Source organism: Pelodiscus sinensis, chromosome 18 (assembly GCF_052426305.1).
Source record: "Pelodiscus sinensis isolate ZL-2025 chromosome 18, ASM5242630v1, whole genome shotgun sequence".
NCBI classification, from domain to species: domain Eukaryota; kingdom Metazoa; phylum Chordata; order Testudines; family Trionychidae; genus Pelodiscus; species Pelodiscus sinensis.
The window spans coordinates 1,423,902-1,445,253 of record NC_143069.1 but is presented as its reverse complement, the minus strand read 5'-3'; the positions used below and the strand labels follow the sequence as shown (position 1 = coordinate 1,445,253).

The 21,352-nt window shown below is 43.8% G+C and overlaps 1 protein-coding gene across 6 annotated transcripts in view; it reads right to left on the bottom strand.

The window, feature by feature from the left end:
• Window positions 1-21,352, bottom strand: part of BICRA (BRD4 interacting chromatin remodeling complex associated protein) — a 127,951-nt gene that overhangs the window by 69,815 nt on the left and 36,784 nt on the right. The window contains exon 1 of one of the 6 annotated variants that reach the window (XM_089769863.1): window positions 2,741-12,766. The exons of the other annotated variants lie outside the window; for them this stretch is intronic. The gene's annotated coding sequence lies outside the window, so the exon portion shown is untranslated. Of the gene's footprint in view, window positions 1-2,740; window positions 12,767-21,352 lie in introns of those variants that run through there. 6 annotated transcript variants of the gene reach the window in all.

Sequence of the window (21,352 nt, the reverse complement as noted above, 5' to 3'; positions counted from 1 at the left end):
GCGGCTGGCAAGCAGAGCTTGCTGCAGTTAGGCGAGCCCTGTTAATAATATTACCATCATAGCAATTAGGACCCGTTTGTGTTAGGTGCTGAACACACACAGAATAGACATGCTGCCCCAAAGAGCTTCCATTCTAAGTATGAGATAAGAGCCCACCGATGGATATAGACAGAGAGATGGGAGTGCAAAGAAATAAAAAGATCAAACTGAAAAATATGTTAGGCAGTTATAACAGAGGCTGGCATATTGGCCCCAATCTCCCATCTGTAAAATAGGGATCATGGTACATACTTCCCTTTGTAGATCTCAAAGCTCTAGACAAATGAAAAGTGGTTTAGCAGAGTTAATGATTGTCATAACCCTGTGTTTTAAGGCAACAATGTGTTGCCATAGAAGTAAATGTGATGTCATGAGCTCTGAATGGTATCTTTACCACAGGACTAAGATTCTTTTGCAGAAAAGCAAGAATTTACTTTATAAACAATAGCTAACAAATGGAACCTGTATATATAGCCGTGGCGTCCAACATGCTAGCCACTAGCTACATGTGGCTATTTGGTTGGTTGAATGTGGCTATGGTGGCTATTGCTTCAGAACTGGTTGAACACCACGTATATCTTGTGTGCGCCTAGGTGCATATTTTGCTAGGGTGTGTGTGACACCAAGATAATAAAATAGACCTGCCTATAATCAACGTGAAATTAATTTTTTTAGAAGTACAAATGATGATTAAGATAATTAGTAACTTCTAATTTGTTACAGAAGTCTCTGGTGTTGATATGATGGCTAATTTTAAACATATATGAAAAATACTGGAAGTTACAACATCAAAGGCGGACTATTTTTAGGCATCTCAAACCTTAGGCATATCATAACACTCTAAATCTTAAAATTATTATACAAAAACAGGGTAATGTGAACAGACCAACTATTTGATTCAGGAGCCAGCATAACTTAGTATCAGGTCTCAGAACTAGTGCAACCTAACAACAGGGCAGGCTGAAAATGGCTTGGCTCGGTATTACCCTACTTACTTTGCAGTTACAATTTAGAAATCTGCCTCAAAAACAGATTAATTTGGTTTAATCAAAAAATCTCCAAACTCTATCTGGAAACATCAATACTCCATCATCAGAAACTGGCAGTCGAGACAAGCCCACTATAGCTCCTGTCCATGGAAAAAGGAGTATGAGGTAAAGCTGAAGGCAAGTTTGTGCCTCATTGCTTTGGAAAGGAGTAAGTGTAACTGTCCTATGAGAATGTTCTAGGGCTGAGCATGGGGGAATGAGAGTAAAAATTAGATTCTGTTCCTGGCTCTGATACTAACGCCATGCCCTTGGGACTATCACTTCACAGCTCTATGCCTCAGTTTACCCAAGAGACTTTACCTATTCTTACAGGTGCTGTGAGACATAACTAATGCATGGCAACATAAGAACAGTCATACTGGGTCAGACCAAAGGTCCATTTAGCCCAGTGTCCTCTCTGCCAGCAGTGGCCAATACCAGATGCCCCAGAGAGAGGGAACAGAACAGGTAATCCTCACGTGATCCCTCCCCTGTCACCCATTTCTAGACAAACAGAGGCTAGGGGCACCATTCCTACCCATCCTGGCTAATAGCCTTTGTTGGACTTCGCCTCCATGAATTTATCTAGCTTGTTTTTGAACCCTGTTAAAGTCCTAGTCTTTGTAACATCCTCTGGCAAGGAGTTCCACAGGTTGACTGTGTGCTGAGTGAAGAAAACTTACGTTTGTTTTAAACCTGCTGCCTATTAATTTCATTTGGTGACCTCTAGTTCTTATATTGTGGGAATAAGAACTAACTTAACTTTTCCTTATTCACTTTTTATACACCAGTCATGATTTTATAGACCTCTATCGTATCACTTCTAAAGCCCTTTTTAAATATTGGCATCACATGAGCTATCTTCCACTCACGAGGTATGGAAGCTGATTTAAAGGATAGGTTACAAACCACAGGTAATAGTTCTGCAATTTCCCATTTTAATTCTTTCAGAACTCTGGGGTGAATGCCATCTATTCCTGTTACTTGTTACTGTTAAGTTTATCAATTTGTTCCAAAAGCTCCTCTAATGACATCTCAATCTGGAACAATTTCTCAGATGTGTCACCTAAAAAGAATGGGTTTGGGACTCTCCCCAATATCTTCAGCCGTGAAGACTGAAACAAAGAATTCATTTAGCTTCTCCGCAATGACTTTTTCATCTTTTAGTGCTCCGTTAGCATCTCGATCGTCCAAGGGCCCCACTGGTAGTTAAGCTGGCTTCCTGCTTCTGATGTACTTAAACACGTTTTGCTACCACTTTTTGAGGTTTTGGCTAGCTGTTCTTCAAACTCCTTTCTGGTTTTTCTTCTTATATCTTTACACTTCATTTGACATAGTTTATGCTCCTTTCTATGTTCCTCACTAGGATTTGACTTGCACTTTTTAAAAGATGTCTTGGTATCTCTCACTGCTTCTTTTATTTGGTTAAGTAACTAGGAATCATTTGGGATGGTGTAAGCATTCTTAACAATGCAGACCAGCTTTAGGAACCATGACAGTTCAATTCCACTAAGCAATACAGAAATAATAGTTTTTATCTATGGTGGTTGATGTAAGCACATAAAAAGCAATATCTGAGAACCACACAAATATTAACGTAATGATTATGTAATGCAATAGCATCCCATTTACAACTAGGGAACAGGGGCAGCTCCTTTGCCCATGATACCTACAAAAGCTTTACCATTCGGCCATGGTTATGTTGTGACCGCGGCCTATCATGCTGAATAGAACTGCTTCCTTGTAATCCTCAGTCTGCATGTCTGTATCCACCGTTGCCTCCTTTTTAATACTTATGCGTGTGAACACTCTGGAGTAGGCACATTATGTTCTGGTTTTGTACAGTCTCTAGCACAACAGAGCCCTGGTCCATGAATGCAGCTCCTAGGTGTTACTGTAATACAAACAACAAGCTCACAGTCACCCAGTAAATCTGTGGCAGACCAGGAAACAGAGTTCCTGACCAGCATCTTGTCCACTGGTTCATTCTTTCTCCCTTCTAAATCTAATCTCTCGATGTATACACAGGCAGTCCCCGGGTTACATGGATCCGACTTACATCGGATCCCTACTTACAAACAGGGTGAGGCAACCCCGCACTAGCTGCTTCCCCCCAGCAGACCAGGGAGACGCGAAGCTAGTGCCCCCCCACCCCCAGCAGACCAGGGAGACGCAGAGCGGCTTTTCTCAGCAGACACCTCAGCTTGAGAATAAAGGACTGAGGGAAGTGAGGTGTGGGAGAATAAAACTGAGCCCTGGAGAAATGTTTGGCTAGAGTTTCCCCTACAATATGTACCAGTTCCGACTTACATACAAATTCAACTTAAGAACAAACCTACAGTCCCTATCTTGTACGTAACCCGGGGACTGCCTGTATTTTAGAAATGAAATGTGACTGTGTCTGTACAAGAACTCCTAAATAGTAACAGTGAGAGACATCAACTTTGGTAGGCAGCTTCCTCTTGCGCTAACTTAAAGCAAGGTGAGGATTTGGTTGGGCTGGGAACACGGGAAGTGGTGGGAATGGTGCTGCTTTCCACAACATGGAAAGGGAGGGGCAGAGAGAGGAGGGCTGCAAGTCTCACACTCACCACTGGGAGGAGCGAGCAGGGATGGGACACTGCCGAGTGGGCACTGGGGACAGCCATACCAGCACTAGACTGACCGGCATGTTACGTGTTGCCAGCCAAGCCATCTTCTATGGGTAAGGCTCCCCTCTCTCCAGCTACAGGGCCTGGGCATTACCTATCCCCAACCTTCTACAGGGCCTGAGGTTCCCCTGTCCCGCTCCACACGGGCATGCGGAGATTCCCCCCATTGCTGTGAGGCTCCTGTGGGGACTAGCGATTTCTCCCTTTCCCCTACCACTTCACCCACAACCTGGGGATTGCCTCCCCATGGGGCTGAGGCCTAGGGATGCCCCTGCCCACATGTTCCTCTCTGGGATCTGGGGATTCCTCCCCTCTCCCTTGCACGGCTCCTCATGAGGCCAGGCCAGGCCCTTCTTTTTGGAAATTACAACAATTTACACAACACATCTGCATTTTCCTTTTATTTCCCAACACAATTCATATTCTGGGTCAGTAAGATTAAATGCACAACGGAAAGGGAGAAGCTGACCTTGCTCTCACGATGGCTAACACTTGTAGCTTTTGTGCAGGGACCACAGATATCAGCAAAATGAGGATCCAATTTAGTCTTATGCCCAGGGTTGATTAATAAGATAATACTCAGGGTAAATCTCCAAGCTGTCCACTCCACCCCAACTGCTGTTACTAAAAGTGTGAAATAATTCAATTTAAAATAAATTACAGGAAATTTGCTACAGAAGAATAGAATATGGCACCATTTCAAATCATGAAAGCCAGTCAGACTCATAATTCACTACGACCAGCAATGTGTATAAGTGAGAAAGATGTCACACTTACAAAAGGTGAGCAAATAAGCCTACTTAAAGGAGGACCAGAGACAAGAATAAATCTGAGAGATCATAATTTTCTCTGCATTAATGCAAGCAAGTCCTCTGTGTGGAGACTTTTCAAAGCCCCATCATAGTTTGCCTCTCTTTAGAGTTTTCATCAATGATCCCAAAGAACTCTTTAAACATTTAAACCTCACAACCTGCTGGTAAGGGAGTACTACATTAAGTTTGCTTTTTTCCTCTTGTCCAAGCTTTGGTGAAAGTTCTACTCCGATGTTATAAGCTCCCTTCTATTTTCATAATTTCCTCAAGAATTCTTTGGGCTAAACTTGCCTTAAATCATCTCAACAGTGATCTCACCTCCACAGATAGTTTGAGGGGAACCTCTTCAGTCATTTTAGATTTATGGAGAGTGAAAAAGAACCAGTCCACCACTTATTTAGCTTAACAATAAAACTATCAATAACCTCCATTAACCGAATTTTTCTTCACCAAAATCTGCTGCCACCTGACATGTGTCTAAGTTTTACATGTGAAAAAGAGGTCTCCGAAAATACAGCTGTCTAAACTGATGTTCTTTGAGATGTGTTCGTGTCCACATCACTCCCCAAGAAGGATCAGAGGGTGGGGATCGCGCACGGTTCCCTTAACACTGCACCATGGAGGTGCCACTCCAGGGCCAGTCCAGATAGCACTGAGGGAAAAAAACTCCTGGCATTGGTACATGTGACCGGTGGAATGGACATGACCAATCACTGGAAGAACACAAACTATTTCAAATTAGGAAAATAAACGGGTCACTGACATGGGAGAACAGTGAAGGAGCAAACAGCTGGAAAATTAACAACCTCTTATGGAGCACTTTTGTCTGTGTTGTTCTTAATAGTGAGTTTTAGTGATTATGTAAAGGCGCTAATCTGTAACAGTGAAGAGACTCTAAACTTGCGAATAGAACTAAAACTGATATTCAATTTAACAGCAGGATTGTAATAGTAGCCAATAAGCACTGGGGACAGATGCCCTGTATATTAAAATATGCCAACAACAAAATGAAGAGTGAAACAAATCTTTCAGGAATAACAGAACCAGGGTCTACAGTAGGGATGTAAGAGTGTAGACGTTTAAACAGCTAATCATTAATTTTGCTTATTGATTACCCAAACATTTACAGATGGCTCCTGGTCAGCTGGCTGGTGCCCCACACTACTGCCTCTTTGGTACAGAGTATCTTTTGTGATTATAACAAGCTTTATTATTTGTATTTTGCAATAGAGCCCGGCAGCTCAAAAATCAGGATTGGACTCCATTGTGCTAGACAGTATGAATACATATAGGAAGGACAAGGAAATTTTATAATCTAATTTACAGAGCAATGGAATATATACCGAGTAGCTCTGTATTAAGGAGAAAAAAACAACCCATCACTCAAATCAGATGAGCTCAACAGAAAGAAAGTATACCCTACCAGAGGTCTTAATGTTAACCCCTCTTTATTCAACATCTGAATACTGTAATTTCCAAAAGATTGCTTTGTTTTGCTGAAAGCATGCTGCCAAGTTATTTTTCATAGTTTATCAAAAACATTCCCCTCTACCCCATTGTTTGTTATAACAGCCCTGGACTCAATTTACAAATGATTTTAGATTTTTACACTGCAGAAGATTATATAGAGGGACAAAGATGAATATGAAAAGAAAAGTGGAGAGAAAAAATAACTTTCTAAGTTACCATCCTCTTCTAATTGTCCCTTGCACCAAACTCTAATCTGTGAATGCACTTTAGACCTCGGTTCGCTGAAGAGCCTGTAGAAGTCGACCTCCTTGCACATACGTACTTGAACTCCGAACATGACACTCTCAAAAGAAGAGAGGAGTGTGTTATAAAAGAATACAAGGGATTCTCTCCAACTAAGCTCCCTCGTCTCCTTTCATCACCTCCAGAATCAGTGCATAATCAATTTCAGTAGCATTTTTATTCAGGGGGAGCTTTAGAGAGGCTCATCCACCTATAAATGCCTCTTCAGTGACTGGCACCAAGCAGCTTTTGAAGTGGAAGTAGTGCAGTGATAAGGGGATGAAATTCCAAAGTAGGCAGAATGAGCATAGGCTAGAAATGCTTCAGTGTAGAAGATCATGTGATTCAATGTCTTACACTCAAGAAACGTGAATATTTTCAAGTTTAAAATCTTGGGTTTGGTTTTTTTTTTAGAATTGTTGTCTGAGGAAAATCCTTTGCACTCTTCGTACTTTTTGCTAAATAGTCCATCATTAAGAAATTAATAAAGCACAACACACTACTTAGATAATACACCACCTATAATAACAATGTTTCCAGCGGTCAGTCAGCTCTACAATAGCCATCAATTAACAATCTATCTAACGCCTTGCTCATCTAAATGGATTTTTAAAACACATTCTTAAGCAAAGATCACTATCCTAATCCAGCGCCATTCAAAACAGAAGAATTTTGGGCTGGAGTGGAAGGGGACAATGCAGAGAATAAACAGTGCTTGCCTGAACAGGAAACTACAAAATTAACCGTGTTGGAAAGTTTTTTCTAATGGATCAGTTATAGACAGCGAGGGGAGAAGACCACTGTCTACAGCAGTAGCTGGATAGCTGAAATTGGAGCCTCAAGAGTTTCAGTGAGCTGTATTATGGAAATGTCTATAAGTATTCCTTGGTTCTACTCCCAGTTCTGATTTGAATCATTTTGTGTCTCACCTTCCACCTCTGTGAAGCTGGGCTACTACTGACCAACACCGTAAGTTTAAACAAAGTCTGAACAAACATTTATGAATTGATTTGTGAGTCTCAGATGAAAGATGCTACAGAAGTGCAGCATATGATTATTAAATAAGCAAACATCTTTTCAAACTTAGTTTGCTGATTTATACATAGAACTACGAAAAAGATCACAAACATTTGAGCTTCACAGATGTTTGCAGTGTACCCCTGTGACAGAGGTATCTTTGCAAACAAAACTTAGAACTGCCAAGAGGTGAATGCCTGAAAAGAACAGGGTTATAATTATGAGGTTGGCTAGCAGTACCACAATTTTTATAAGCATGGAGATTCTGGGTCAAGGTTTCCATTCTCACAGAGGGGGGAGTAACACAAGAAACAACTGAGTCATGCTACTGTATTTCCTGTTTCATGTCAGCATGATTCACACTGAGCGACTTCTAGCACTCGGAACCAGCAGTTGATACAAGGCATCCTTTGTTATTTAGCTTTAAAAAGGGACCTGACCACCACTTCTTCAAATAAGCTGCATCCAGTTTTTAAATGCTGTTCCATTGATTACAATAGCCTTTTAAAAACTTGAAGGCTATTTTTTTTCTTTTCCACATAGTAATTTTTGCATGCACATGCACCCTCTGTTATTCTGAATTAAGGGCCAGCATAGCTTCAAATAATATTTATCACTTTGAGTACTTTCAATCTTCAAAGTGTTTTCCAACTTCCATCCTCATAGCATATGGGAAGAGATAAATTATTACAGCTGAAAAACTGGAGCGCACAGAAATTAAGGGATCAGGATCCCATTTGATTATGGGACTTTCCTCTGCCCTATCGCTTGTTTGAATGAGAAGATCGCCAGAGATGTCGGCTGCAATGGATGTGGACATAAGATGTGTTGTGTCATCTGAAGAAGTGGGTTACGCCCACGAAAGCTCATACCACCACCTACATGTTTTGTTAGTCTTCAAGGTGCTACTAGTCTATTTGTTAGAACATAAGAACAGCCGTACTGGGTCAGACCAAAGGTCCATCTAGCCCAGTATCATGTCTGCCTACAGTGGCCAGCACCAGGTGCCCCAGAGAGAGTGGACCAAAGACAATGATCAAGCGATTTGTCTCCTGCCATCCCTCTCCAGCCTCTGACAGAGGCCAAGGACACCATTTTATCCCCTGGCTAATAGCCTTTTATGGACGTAACCTTCATGAAATTATCTAGCTTCTCTTTAAACTCTATTATAGTCCTAGCTTTTACAGCCTCCTCTGGCAAGGAGTTCCACAGGTTGACTACACACTGTGTGAAGAAGAACTTTCTTTTATTAGTTTTAAACCTGCTACCCATTAATTTCATTTGGTGTCCTCTAGTTCTTCTATTATGGGAACTAATAAATAACTTTTCTTTATCAGCCCTCTCCACACTACTCATGATTTTATATACCTCTATCATATCCCCCCCTCAGTCTCCTCTTTTCTAAACTGAAAAGTCCCAGTCGCTTTAACCTCTCCTCATATGCGACCCGTTCCAAACCCCTAATCATTTTAGTTGCCCTTTTCTGAACCCTTTCCAAGGCCAAAATATCTTTTTTGAGGTGAGGAGACCACATCTGTACACAGTATTCAAGATGTGGGTGTACCATAGTTTTATACAGGGGCAGTAAGATATTCTGGGTCTTATTTTCTATCCCTTTCCTAATAATTCCTAGCATCCTATTTGCCTTTTTGACCGCCGCTGCACACTGTGTGGAAGTTTTCAGAGAACTGTTGTTTAAGTTTTTCCTAAGACATTTTGATAGTTAATCATAGACACTTCCGTTAGCATTACAGTAGAAATGTACTTTACATTGCAGACTATAAACACCATCACCTTCAGCAAGAGTGTTCATTTCTCAAGATTTTCTTAAAAGAATACACTTTTAAAAATCAGCAGGGCAATTCCCGCCAGATTACAAGACATGTAGAGACGATCAAAACTGGGCCCTGTCAAGTATAAACTATGTGACACAATCCCTTTAAAAACATGAACATTTAAAAAAAGCTCAGAGTTGTTTTACAGTTTGCCTCTTTTTTTAACTGCATGTTTCATACAATAAGTGCTAGGATTTTAAACTATATTGTCAGAGTGGATACTTTTTCCAAGCACCTCTTGAAATGATTACTTATGCGTAGGAATTCCTATAGCACTTATTAATGTGAGTACCCAAACGCTCCTAAAAGTCTGGATTACAGGAAAAACCACAGATTATATTAAAACTTCCCCCACTCCCAAAAGAGTGTTCTACTTAATTTATTCTGACATGCATGTCTATCACACACATTTAAAATCAGTAAAACCATCCTCTGGTTCACACTGAAGGATTCCAAAAGCACTAAGAACTATGCTGAAACATGATTTAAATGGCCACCACATTGACTAGCAAAAATTAGTTGCTTAGGCCATGTCTACACTACAATATTAGGTTGAATGTAGTAAGGCCAATGCCCCATCACCTGATTCTGCAAAGTTGAAGGTCTGGGTCCTCACTGTGCGCAAGAATTCAACTTAGTTCGACATAGCCTCCCTGCTGGGGATGTGCTATCGCTGACTTTGAGAGCGATGCACTGTGGGTAGCTATCCCACAATGCCTGCAGTGCTTTGCATTCTGGGGTATGCTGTGGAGCAGAAGGTTTGGAGTTCATGTTGTCAGCGTCCCATAATGCGCTCGCCTATTCCCTCCCCCCTTGCTTGTGATCAACGGGAAACAGTCTTGACTTGCCCTTTTTGGCCCTGGTTGCCTGTGCAGATGCCACAACAGAGGAAGCCTGGCCCCACTTGAGGATCCCGTTTTGCATCAACCCATTGTGATGCTGAGGTCTACCTTGGTGCGCCTAATGGTGCAGTATTCCGAGAATGCAAGCATTGCATGCCAGGAAGAGGACAAGGAGGAGGTATCTCCTGTCATGGGATGCCACTGGCATGCTGTACAGGCAAGCCTTTGCGTTCAGCGACATGGAAACATAGCTGGCAATCAATCATCTGGATGCAGTGGAAGGCCGGTTCTGGTGCTGGGACACAAGCACAGACCGGTGGGACAGCATAGTGCTGCAGGTATGGAACGGTCAACAGCGGCTGCAAACGTCCGAATGTGCAAGGCCACTTTCGTGGTACTCTGATTGGTTTTCCCCCACCCTACAGTGCAAGGTCCCCTCCCTCCTCGAATCACATGCAGCTTGTCGTAGAAGCAGCATGTTTGCAGTGACACTTACACTCTCTGTTTGCCTTTGCCTTGTGATAGTACTGCCTTGGTTTTTTTATTTTAACTTGGCACCGCTGGGAGTCCCTTAAGTATCCTTTCTCCACCACGTGATCTGCTATTTTCATGTAAACGTTGGCATTTCTTTTGCTATTTCGGAGATCTGAGAAAATGGATTCCTCTCCCCAAGCCTCAGTAAGGTCCAAGATCTCCTGCACAGTCTATGCTGGCGCGTTTTTGCGCTCCAAGGAACTGGAGCTCATGGAAATCTTGGCCAGGTGTGCTGACTGCTCTGAGGTCTGCTCTCAACTCTGGCCACATAGGAAATGAAATTCAAACTTTCCGGGGGGGGGGGGGGGGAGGAGGGGGGGAGGGGAGTTCCTATTCACTTGGAGAGCAGTACAGGTGTAAGTCCTGGCCAAAGCAAGGCACAGTGGGATGTCTCCTGGAAGCCAAGAACATCAACTTTCTCTACACTGGGTCTACACTATTGTGAATTCAATCATACCAGGTTGAATTTTGTGTTACTTCTCATGAAAAGCAGGCGTACCAATATCGACTTCCACAGCCTTAAAGTGGATGGAATGGTCTTGGTAGTGCAGATTCTCTGTTTAGAAAATTGACCTCAAGCGACTAAACTCAATCTAAACTCCTAGTGTAGACTAGGCCTGAGAATCATCAGAGGATGTGGATCTTTAACTAAACATCAGACACTATACAGTGGACCCCTGATTATCCAATCTAACTGGGACCGGGGACAGATTGGATCATCAAAAATCTGGATAAACTGGAGGATGGGTGCAGGATGGCTCAGTTAATTCAGAGAACTGGATTGTGGAGGCTTGGATAAACAGCATTCCACTGTATTGGAAAGATTGAGGATTCAGTGGTCACTTATGTCAGGAGGTAGCATGTTGAAGAGTCGGTTCTTTGCCTAATTTTTGTTTATATACACACACTGAGGAATCATTTTACCTGCCAATGAGTAACAGCCACCTACTGGCCGAACAGAGCAGTTTAACTACTTGCTGCAATTCTACACAGTAGCTTCGTCAAGGAAACGAAGCTTATACCCTAACTGAAACAACAGGGAGAATTTTAGGTAGACAGAATACAATTATGCAACCTGGAACTTCGCTAAAATACCAGAATTAACAATAAAACTGAAGTAATTGTGCTGGGATGTCACCCTGTCCTGGTCACTCTCTTTTTAGGACTACTTTCTGTTAAGAAACTGATTAACGTATATAACCACAGTTGATTTATTGTTTTGCATAATTACATATGAAACTAATTTTCTCCAGACTTCTCATTTTTGTAATTGTTTTGAAATAACACACTGGTATCCAGTTGGGAATTGAATTCTATAGCATAATGTCCATTTTCCCAAAATGCATGCATCAAGAATTGCCAGCATGAGTACCAAAAAGGCAACATGGTCCAGTGGAAAGGGCACTGGAAGAGGGGTAGGGAGTCGTGGATCCACTCCCAACAAACAGCATGACTTTCAGCAAGCTACTAGACATCCATGCATTTTGATTCTCCCAGTTTTAAAATCAGGATAGCATTGGTATTTGATAAGTGAGATCTAGCATGAATAACCCCTTATAGGGGCGTAATATCATTCACGATGAACTTGTTGCCGAACAAACTGAGATTAGCTAATTTAGAACAGGTTATGGATTTTCAGGTCTCTGTCCCGGTTCCCAGTATTTTCAGAAACACACTACTCTCCAAAGCCAAGAAGTCACTGATTTGACATTGTCTGTCGAGCAAAGCCAAAAATAAACGGTGGCCTTATGACTCTGCCTGGCATTAACATAACAGTATCCTGCAACTGAAACAAAAGTTCCCCAGACAAATTAAAACGTACCCCATGATAACAAGACTTGAAACAACAAATAAAAACCAATTAAAACTAGACTATTGAGGAGATTTAAATACTGATATTTCTTTTTTTGAGTACACATTTGTGGTTCAGATTATCCCTGTCTTTCAAATGTAAAGCCAGGAGGCTTTTAAAAAAAAACGACACTTTTAATTGCATATCATTTATCCTAACTGGGAGTTTTTCATTCTAGTTATCTTTTTTGGAGGGAAAGAAATACCAGAAAATAAACCTCTCTCTCATAAACAGTTACTTTCATGTATAAAATAAGATTAAAGGGAGCTCTGTCAAAATCTGCAGTCCTAAAAACTGATCTATCTTGAATGCCTGATCTTTTGGGCTATTTACTTTCTATTAATGCCCCAAAGTGGTCAGGACTTTGGTTATTATAGAAACAAGGTGGACTTTTATTGAACTAACTTTTATTGGAGGGGGGGGGGGGAAGAGAGAGAGAGAGAGAAGCTTTCAAGCTTAAACAGAGCTCTTCTTCAGGACTTTGGTTGTAATTCTTAAACTTAAGAAAGGGAAGAATGAGAGAACTTTGCAAGCACAAATTCATGTGATCTTAACCATGAAGCACACACCAGCACCCTTAAGGGTCTGGCTTACCATGATATAAAACAGGAAATTCACTGTCCAGGTTGAAATTCACATCCTTGATATAGTCCCTGCAGCCCACAATGGGCATTACCTGAAACAAGATTTTTTACAAATTTTGAACAGAAATAAAATAAATAAAAGGGCACCTCCTTGCACAGAAATGTTTCTGCTTCTGCATCTGTAACCAATGACCCACTGCAACAGGCAAACCCATGTCTTATACATCATTCAAAGACCGTACACAAGAAGCTGAGTTTAGCAACGTTTAATTTTGGTTTAAACCAACTATTCATGGATCATAGTAGATAAGAGCATAATCTTGAGACTAAGTTATGTCCTGAATACTACAAAATAATACAGTGTTGTTGGTGACAACACATCAATTTAACACCAGAGAGAAGAGATACCATTTTGTGTTTTCTACTGCTTTGAATCTGCTTTGTTTCTATGTAATTTGTCTTTTACTTTAAAAGAAATGCTCTTTTCCCCCATATTAGATAACTGACTTTTGCTGGTCCTTTGAGTAGTCATTTAATACAAGTTTCCCTGTATACAATTAAACTGAAGTAACACACTCATACAAGTTTTAAACTCCTCTATGAATGAGACATGTAAATGAACCTGCACTTATATTAGCCCAAGGGTTCTCAAACTTCACTGCACCGCAACCCACTCGACAACAAAAAATACTACATAATTCCAGGGAGACCTAAGCCTGCCTTAATACCATTGCCATGGACAAGGGGGCAAAGCCCAATCCCCAAGGGCTTCAACCCCAAGCCCCAGCAAATCTAACGCCAACCCCGGGGAATGCATTAAAATGGCGTCCTGATCCACAGTTTGAGAACTATTGTACTAACCTAATTGCAAGCCTTGTTCCAGGGAGCTTGAGCACTGTAATGCATCTTACATTAATATAGGAGCTGCAGCACTCACCAAGAACTTAGTTCTACGAATATATAAAGTATGTATAAAAGAAAAAAGCCCCCATGTTAAACATCCCCCATGAGACTACATAGCTGTTCTCTGAAATACTGAGCATTGTGTCTCTGGAAAATAGGGGAGTTTCCAAATGGGAATGCCAAAAAACCCTTAAATATAGAAGAGTTAGCAGTGCTATGATCCAACCAAGAATTACAATATGAAGGCAAACAGTGGCTTATGCTTATACACAGAGTAAAATCAACTAAGACTAAAAAGAATGGAGTTTGAAGGAAGAAATTCTATTCAATTTCAAGGAAGCTTAAAAATTAAGCAGAAAGCACATTTCGCGCCCCCCCCCCCCCGCCCCGTTCAATTGAGTTTGGGTAAACGCTTATTTAAATTGCATTTTAACTGAAACTCTGCTTTTTCTTACTGCAGTAAACAGTTCAGGAAGGATTGTATTATTTGTATAGTTCATTATTACCTTCAATTAACTATTCTTAACCAGTTATGTAGCAATTAATCATGCTGCAATTCTCTCTCACCTTACTTCTGACAATATTTGATCTTGTCTCGCTGCCAAATTCAAATACATCTGACTAGACTTACCCTGCATTGCCCACCTCTGGAGGGGGGGCAGCACAGGCCACCCAGCAACTTCTCCCCAGGGCGGATGGGGAGGGTCATGCAGGCTTCCTGCCGGCTTCTCCCTCAGGCTGACCGGAGTAGGGAGGAGCAGCAGGTCCTCAAGGCCACGTGTGATGGGGAGAGCAGCACTGGCAGGACGGTGGAGGGCAGGAATGCAAGAGACTGGTTTACAGATAAGCAGAAGCTTATTGGAGAGCCAACTAGTATGTGACTAGTCATCTTCCCCCTCCCCCGCTTGCTGCCTCTATAAGTAGGGTCCCCCCAGCACCATCTCCGTGGGGGGCACGGGAGGGAGAGGTACAGCAGAAACGGCACAAGTGGGGACTGAAAGCGTCCACTTGCGCTGCTTCTGCTGCAATTCTGCTTTTGAAATGTGCAAGAGCCCTAATGGGGCTCTTGTACATTTCAAAAGGAAGCCCCTTCCACTTCCGGACTCTTGCTACAGTTCAAAGGTGGAGGTGCTCTTATAGGCCAATTGAATAGTCAATGGAAATCCCATTGACTATTTGACTAGTTAATTAATCTCAATTTAACATCCCTAGTGGAGGGAAGCCCCAGACCCCAGTAAGAGCTGGGTGGGGGGCAGGAGGCCCCTTGGCCTGTTAGGAGCCACACTGGAGGGGATAGTGGAGGGAAGCCCCGGACCCCCTTCAGACGCCGCAAGGCGGAGAAGCCCCAGGCCCTAGCAGTACCTGGGAGGGGCCCTCAGTTGCGTAAGGCAAGTTAATTTGTAAGGAGGGCATTGTGCTTTGAGGCATGGAAGCCAGCACAGGGGGAATCCTTCTCACCATGGGAACCTTACCTGTGGCCATGAACATTCAGAGCTGCTCCCCCAGCTGGCCCCTAACTTATCTTACTGATGCAGCCAGCTCCTTGTGGTCACTCTGCAATATGACTATCCCTCCTGGTACCCCCTCCCTCTTCATTTTATGGAAAACAATCCTATTCCAGGCAGATCCCATTTTCCTGGCACAACCAAACCCAGACCTTGCTTTAAGTTAGGGTAAGAGGAGGCTACACCCCAAATTTGGTGGTTGTAGCTCTGACCATTTAGGAGGAGTTCTTGAACAAACTGACCCAGGCAGACTGAAAGACAGACAAATGCACATTTTTTCTAATATACAGTAAAACTCCGATGGTCCGGCATCTGACGGTCCAGCACTCCTGATGGTCCGGCACCATCAGGAACCCGGAAGTGCTCCAGGCAGCCAGACCATTGGAGCTGCTCTGCCCCCAGCTTCCCCGATTCAGCTGCTGCTAAAACTGACCAGCGCTGAATCCGGGAAGCAGGGGGCAGAACAGCTGGAATGCTGCTGGGTAGGTCCCGTAGTGCTGCCCCTCGGGGCTGCGGGACCAACCCAGCAGCACCCCAGCTGTCCCGGATTCAGCCGCTGCTGAAATTGACCAGCGGCTGACTCCAGGAAGCCCGAGACAGAGCTGCTCTGCCCCAGGTTCCTGGAATCAGCCACTGGTCAGTTTCAGCAGCAGCTGACTTGGTTACACCTGGGACAGAGCAGCTGGGGTGCTGCTGGGTTGGTCCCTGCAGTGCCGAGGTTAGGCGCTACCAGACCAACCCAGCAGCGCCCCACCTGCTCTGTCCCAGGCGTCCCAATTCAGTTGCTGCTGAAACTGACCAGGGCTGACTCCAGAAAACCCGGGGCAGAGCAGCTCTGCCTCTGGCTTTCTGGAGTCAGCCGCTGATCAGTATCAGCAGCGGCTGACTTGGGGACACCTGGGGCAGAGCAGCTGGGGTGCTGCTGGGTTGGTCCAGTAGCGCCGAGGAGTGGCGCTGCGGGACCAATCCGGCAGCACTCCAGCTGCTCTGCCCCAGGCGTCCCCAAGAGCAGCTGGGGTGCTGACGGGTTGGTCTTGCGGCGCCAAGGGTCGGCGCTACCGGACCAACACAGCAGCACCCCAACTACTCTGCTGCAGGCACCCCCGATTCAGCCGCTGCTGAAACTGACCAGCAGCGGCTGAATCGGGGACTCCTGGGGCAGAGCCGGACTATCAGAAGGGAGGGCTATGAGGGGGCCTGGGGTAGCATCCCTCCACCCCACCCCAGACCCCTCATAGCCCCCCCCTTCTGATAGTCCGGCATATCTGATAATCCGGCACCACCTAGGTCCTAAAGGTGCTGGATTATCGGAAGTTTACTGTATCTAGAGAGACAATATCACTCCTGGAGGATCTGCTGTATTACTCACATGAAACCATGTAAAACTGTGCTTACTCGCACTTTGTAAATAGTCTTAAAAATAGGCATCTGGTAAGCAGAGTGACACACTCACAAAAGCCTACAAGCTCTTAAAAACATACACAAAAATGGCTTCAGCTAAACTACCTTCTTTCCATTAACAAGAGCCTAATACTGTAAAGGGGGAGGAGGGGGATCACAGAACACAAACTGGAAGTGACCTCGAGAGGTCATCAAGTCCAGTCCCCTGCAGTCACAGCAGGACCGAGCGCCATCTAGACCATCCCTGACAGATGTTTACCTAACCTGCTCTTAATATCTCCGATGATGGAGATTACACAACCTCCTATGCAACTTATTTAATGCTTAACCACCCTGACAGTTAGGAAATTGCTCCAGTGTATCATCACATGCTAAAATTAATCCTTTATATTAAAACATTGTTATGTCTGAGAAATTAAAGAAGTCTTCTTGAAAAAGGCTGTATGAAATTGTTCCTATTTGCTAATGGTTATTTTAGGAAAAACAACAGCAGCTAAAGCTTCCAATAAACATGGCAAAATGTGTTTAGAAGTAGATTCTGTTCTGAAGCCCCATTTTCCTTCTACATTCAATGTCAAGTTCTCCCCATTTTGCCTGTTAGAACACAGAAGAACATATTTTTGGCAAAAGAGATGTTTAAATGTTTCAGTAACAGCTGTGTTCAGCATGCTGATCTGACTGCAACAATATTAGAAGCTGAGCTGCAATTTCTTTTGCGGATCCTCATTCTGTTCTAAGCAGGGGATGCTTCTTGCCAACAGTAGCTCTGACTTGATTTTACTGTAGGATAACACTTGATGTTAGACTATTTTTAGAACTTACACATACACGCACACACACACAAATGAAGCTGGGAATGGTAACATGATACAAAGAAAAGTCTTTTAGAAACAGAAACATATTGGATGCAATTCTGAAGGGAAAAAAAACCCAACCTCTACCTCAGAATGCTCTTTAAATAATAGGAGAGAAGAAGTGGGAGAGATAAATTCTTATATTTTCCTCTCTAAGGCATATGCCAAAACCACCAATATTTAATTAATCCTGAAGAGGTCCTGACATTGAAACCTCACAAGCTAAAAAGTAACCATCTTACATTCTAAAAAGGATGACGCTGTAAAAATGGAGGTCACACAAAAGGGAACAAAGGTTAATGTTGCTGCTTAGTTGTTTGCGGGAAGTGTAGAGAAAAGGACCCCTGTGTATGTTCATGCACAGTTTCCTCTTAGTAGACGTGCAAACCCTTTAGTTTCGGTGGTAGAAATCTTGCTAACCTTGCTTTTCAGCCGTTGTGTCATGTCTCATGTTATGAAGGAAAGCGAAAGTGAGAGTTTCACTTTCAGTCTAACAGAACATGGACTGCGCCCTCACAATCTCTGTGCTACATCCACACTGCAAAGCAGTGGCAGAGCTAAAAGAGGGAGAGGTAGGAATTGGTTTCCGCCCCTTCGCAGATTTTAGGAGGTGTGTACAGGGTCTTCCAAAATATACTCTGTAATTGACAAAGAAAGGCGCATGACATGAATTTTCAAATGGGACTGGTAACAGCTTACCCAGCACTCAGATGGGCCAGGCTCCCGCAGAACACAGGTCACATGTCGCTGCCCTTCATCCTGGTCGACTGACCACCCATGCAGAGACAAAAAGCTGAGATGACTTGCACGATGGCTTAGTACATTCCAGATCAAAGCCCTCTGACATCCAGGGCATACACCTCTCTCTCCTCCTCCATCTTGTGAGATCTGGGGCAGAACACAGGTAAGATGATGTCCTGGTTCAAGTGGAAGACGACGACGACCACCTTCAGTAGAAAGGATGGGTGGGGCCAGAGAGGGACTCTGTCCTTGAAAAAAACTACGAGGGATGGGAGACGGGGGCAGCTCTGAAGTTAAGGCCTGGAATTCCAAAACCCATCCCACCAATGTCACAGCAATCAAAAATGCCACCTTCCAGGACAAATGGGAGAGGGAGCAGGCTCCAAGTGGCTTGAAGGGAGGCCTCATGAGTCGGGAGAGGATGAGGTTAAGATCCCACTGAGGGACAGGGTCCTGCACATGCAGACAGAGTTGCTTGAGATCCTGCAGGAACCTCATCATCATCCCTTGGCCCAGCGCATGGAAAGTCAAGATGCACCACAATGGAAGTGCGTGCCAGGCCTTGGTGCCAGAGTTGTAGCAGGTAGCTGAGCACTGACTGTACTGCAGCACGTTCCAGAGAGATACCTCACTCCGCCGCCCAGTAGGAGAACCTTTCCCACTTTGCTTGGTAAGTCAACCTTGTAGAACATTACCTGCTGGATTTCTTCAAGCAGGCATGCTCCGCCTTTGTGCAGCCATAGGGCAATGTGTCCTTGTGCCAAGAGCACCAAAGAGGGCATCTGTTGGCTCCTCCAGCTCCTTTGCCTGTAGCTCCTCCAGCTCCTTCACCTGTAGCTCCAGATTTGAGGCTACCTGCCTTGTGAGCTCCTGGTGTGCCTTTGTATGGTCCTGTGGCACCCAGGAGAGGGCAGCATGTAACAGTGTCATCTGGGAAGGTCAAAGAGGAGACCTCTACCAGAAGTACCATGCCCTAACCCTGCAGTTGCTCCAAGCTATCTGTTAGGGGCTCTTGGGTGCAGAAGGCTTCTTCCCAGCAGCTTGCACCAGCTGAGGGAGGGTCAAGACGCCAAAGCTGAGGATCTCTCCTATGTCCCTGAGACCAACTTGGGAACTGGGGCTGTTGTGTAACCCTCCTGCTAAGATGAGGAGATCTAGCTTCGAAGAGTCGAAGCCAGCAGTTGCGATGAGGAAGGAAGAAGGAACTCGGGGTGAGGGGAGAAGGCAGCACCCCTCATACCATGCCATTGCAGTGCCACAAGTTTCCAGAGCCGTTCTCCTACAGATGCTGGTAGGGGGAAAAATTAATTTTGGGTGTGTACATCCTAAACTCATAACTCCAATCATCTGAAGAAATGGGCTGTGCCCATGAAAGCTCATGATAACATCTACATGTTTTGTTAGTCTATAAAGTGCTACCAGACCATTTGTTGTTTTTTTCTGTAAGGGTATGTCTACACTGACACCCTAGTTCGAACTAGGGTGGCTAATGTAGGCATTCGATTTTGCAAATGAAGCCCGGGATTTAAATATCCCGGGCTTCATATGCATGTTCCTGGGCGCCGCCATTTTTAAATGCCCCGTAGTTTGAACTACCTGCCCGTGGCTACACGCGGCACAGACTAGGTAGTTCGAATTAAAGCTCCTAATTCAAACTACCGTTAAACTTCCTTGCAAGAGGAATAATGGTAGTTCGAATTAGGAGCTTTAATTTGAACTACCTAGTCCGTGCCGCATGTAGCCGCGGGCAGGTAGTTCGAACTACGGGGCATTTAAAAATGGCGGCGCCCGGGAACATGCAAATGAAGCCTGGGATATTTAAATCCCGAGTTTCATTTGCAAGTTCGAATGCCTACATTAGCCACCCTAGTTCAAACTAGGGTGGCAGTGTAGACATACCCTAACAGACTAACTCGGCTACTCCCTGAAGCTTATATCTGTGAAGTTATCCCTTGCAGCCACTTTTATCCAAGAACTCCAGATTTCCAAATGCCCAGAGAGCCAATATTTTCTAATACTATTCTCAAAACGTTGTAGTCCAATGGAGCGCTTGCTGGTAGTTAAGAGACATGGCAGATCACAAGTTGCTGTTTCCAACTTCCTTTTGCTTCTAAAGACATCTACATCACTGCCAACAACAGTCTCTCCATCTATAAAAGGACCAGAGAGATGTTGTGGAGTTGTGAAGAGGAGGTGAGCCATAGGAGTGTGACTAGGAATAGAAGTGTTTAGTTGATATTATATCCATAGTGTGAACCATATTCTAATCAGTTTGAGAACGCTGATCACCAGTGTTACTGGAGCTTTCATTAGTAACTTACAGTCCATCCCACAATTAAAATAGCTGCCAACACAACAGGACTGAACACTGAAAACTCTTAAATTTTCATGATTGTTTTTTATTATGTATTCGTCATATAGTCATAACACAAGTCTCAAGTGCCCATAGGTTCTGACAGTTTGACCTACCCACACAGCTACAAAACTCATCTTAGTGGAACTTTCATATCTGGCAACTGCTACATGATGCAATTATTCAACGCTATGGAAAGAACAGGGGTACACTTGTATCCCAACCTCTAGAGCCTATGTGCGCACAAATAAGGGAAGCAGGGTCAAGAGACGCATCCAGGGGTCAACCACATTTTCTGTAAAAAGCGCTGAACAAATAGTTTGGTATGGACTACACTAGTGGCCAAACTATATTTAACAATAATTGAAGGGCAATCAGAGAACCATACCAGACACCCATCATCAACTATGGCTGTTTCATAGTGAAAACAGAAGACTCAGATGACTCTGTTATGTCAGAACATCTTCTAGATCAGGGTTACTCAACACGCGGCCTGCGGGCCTCATGTGGCCTGCAGCCTGTTTGTTTGCGGCCCACATTGCAGTTTGGGTTTACATGGGGCTCAACACGTGGTCCATGGGTGGGATTCTTTGAACATGGCCTCCACTGGGAACATGCTCCACAATGGAAAAGCATCTCCCAGGCAGGG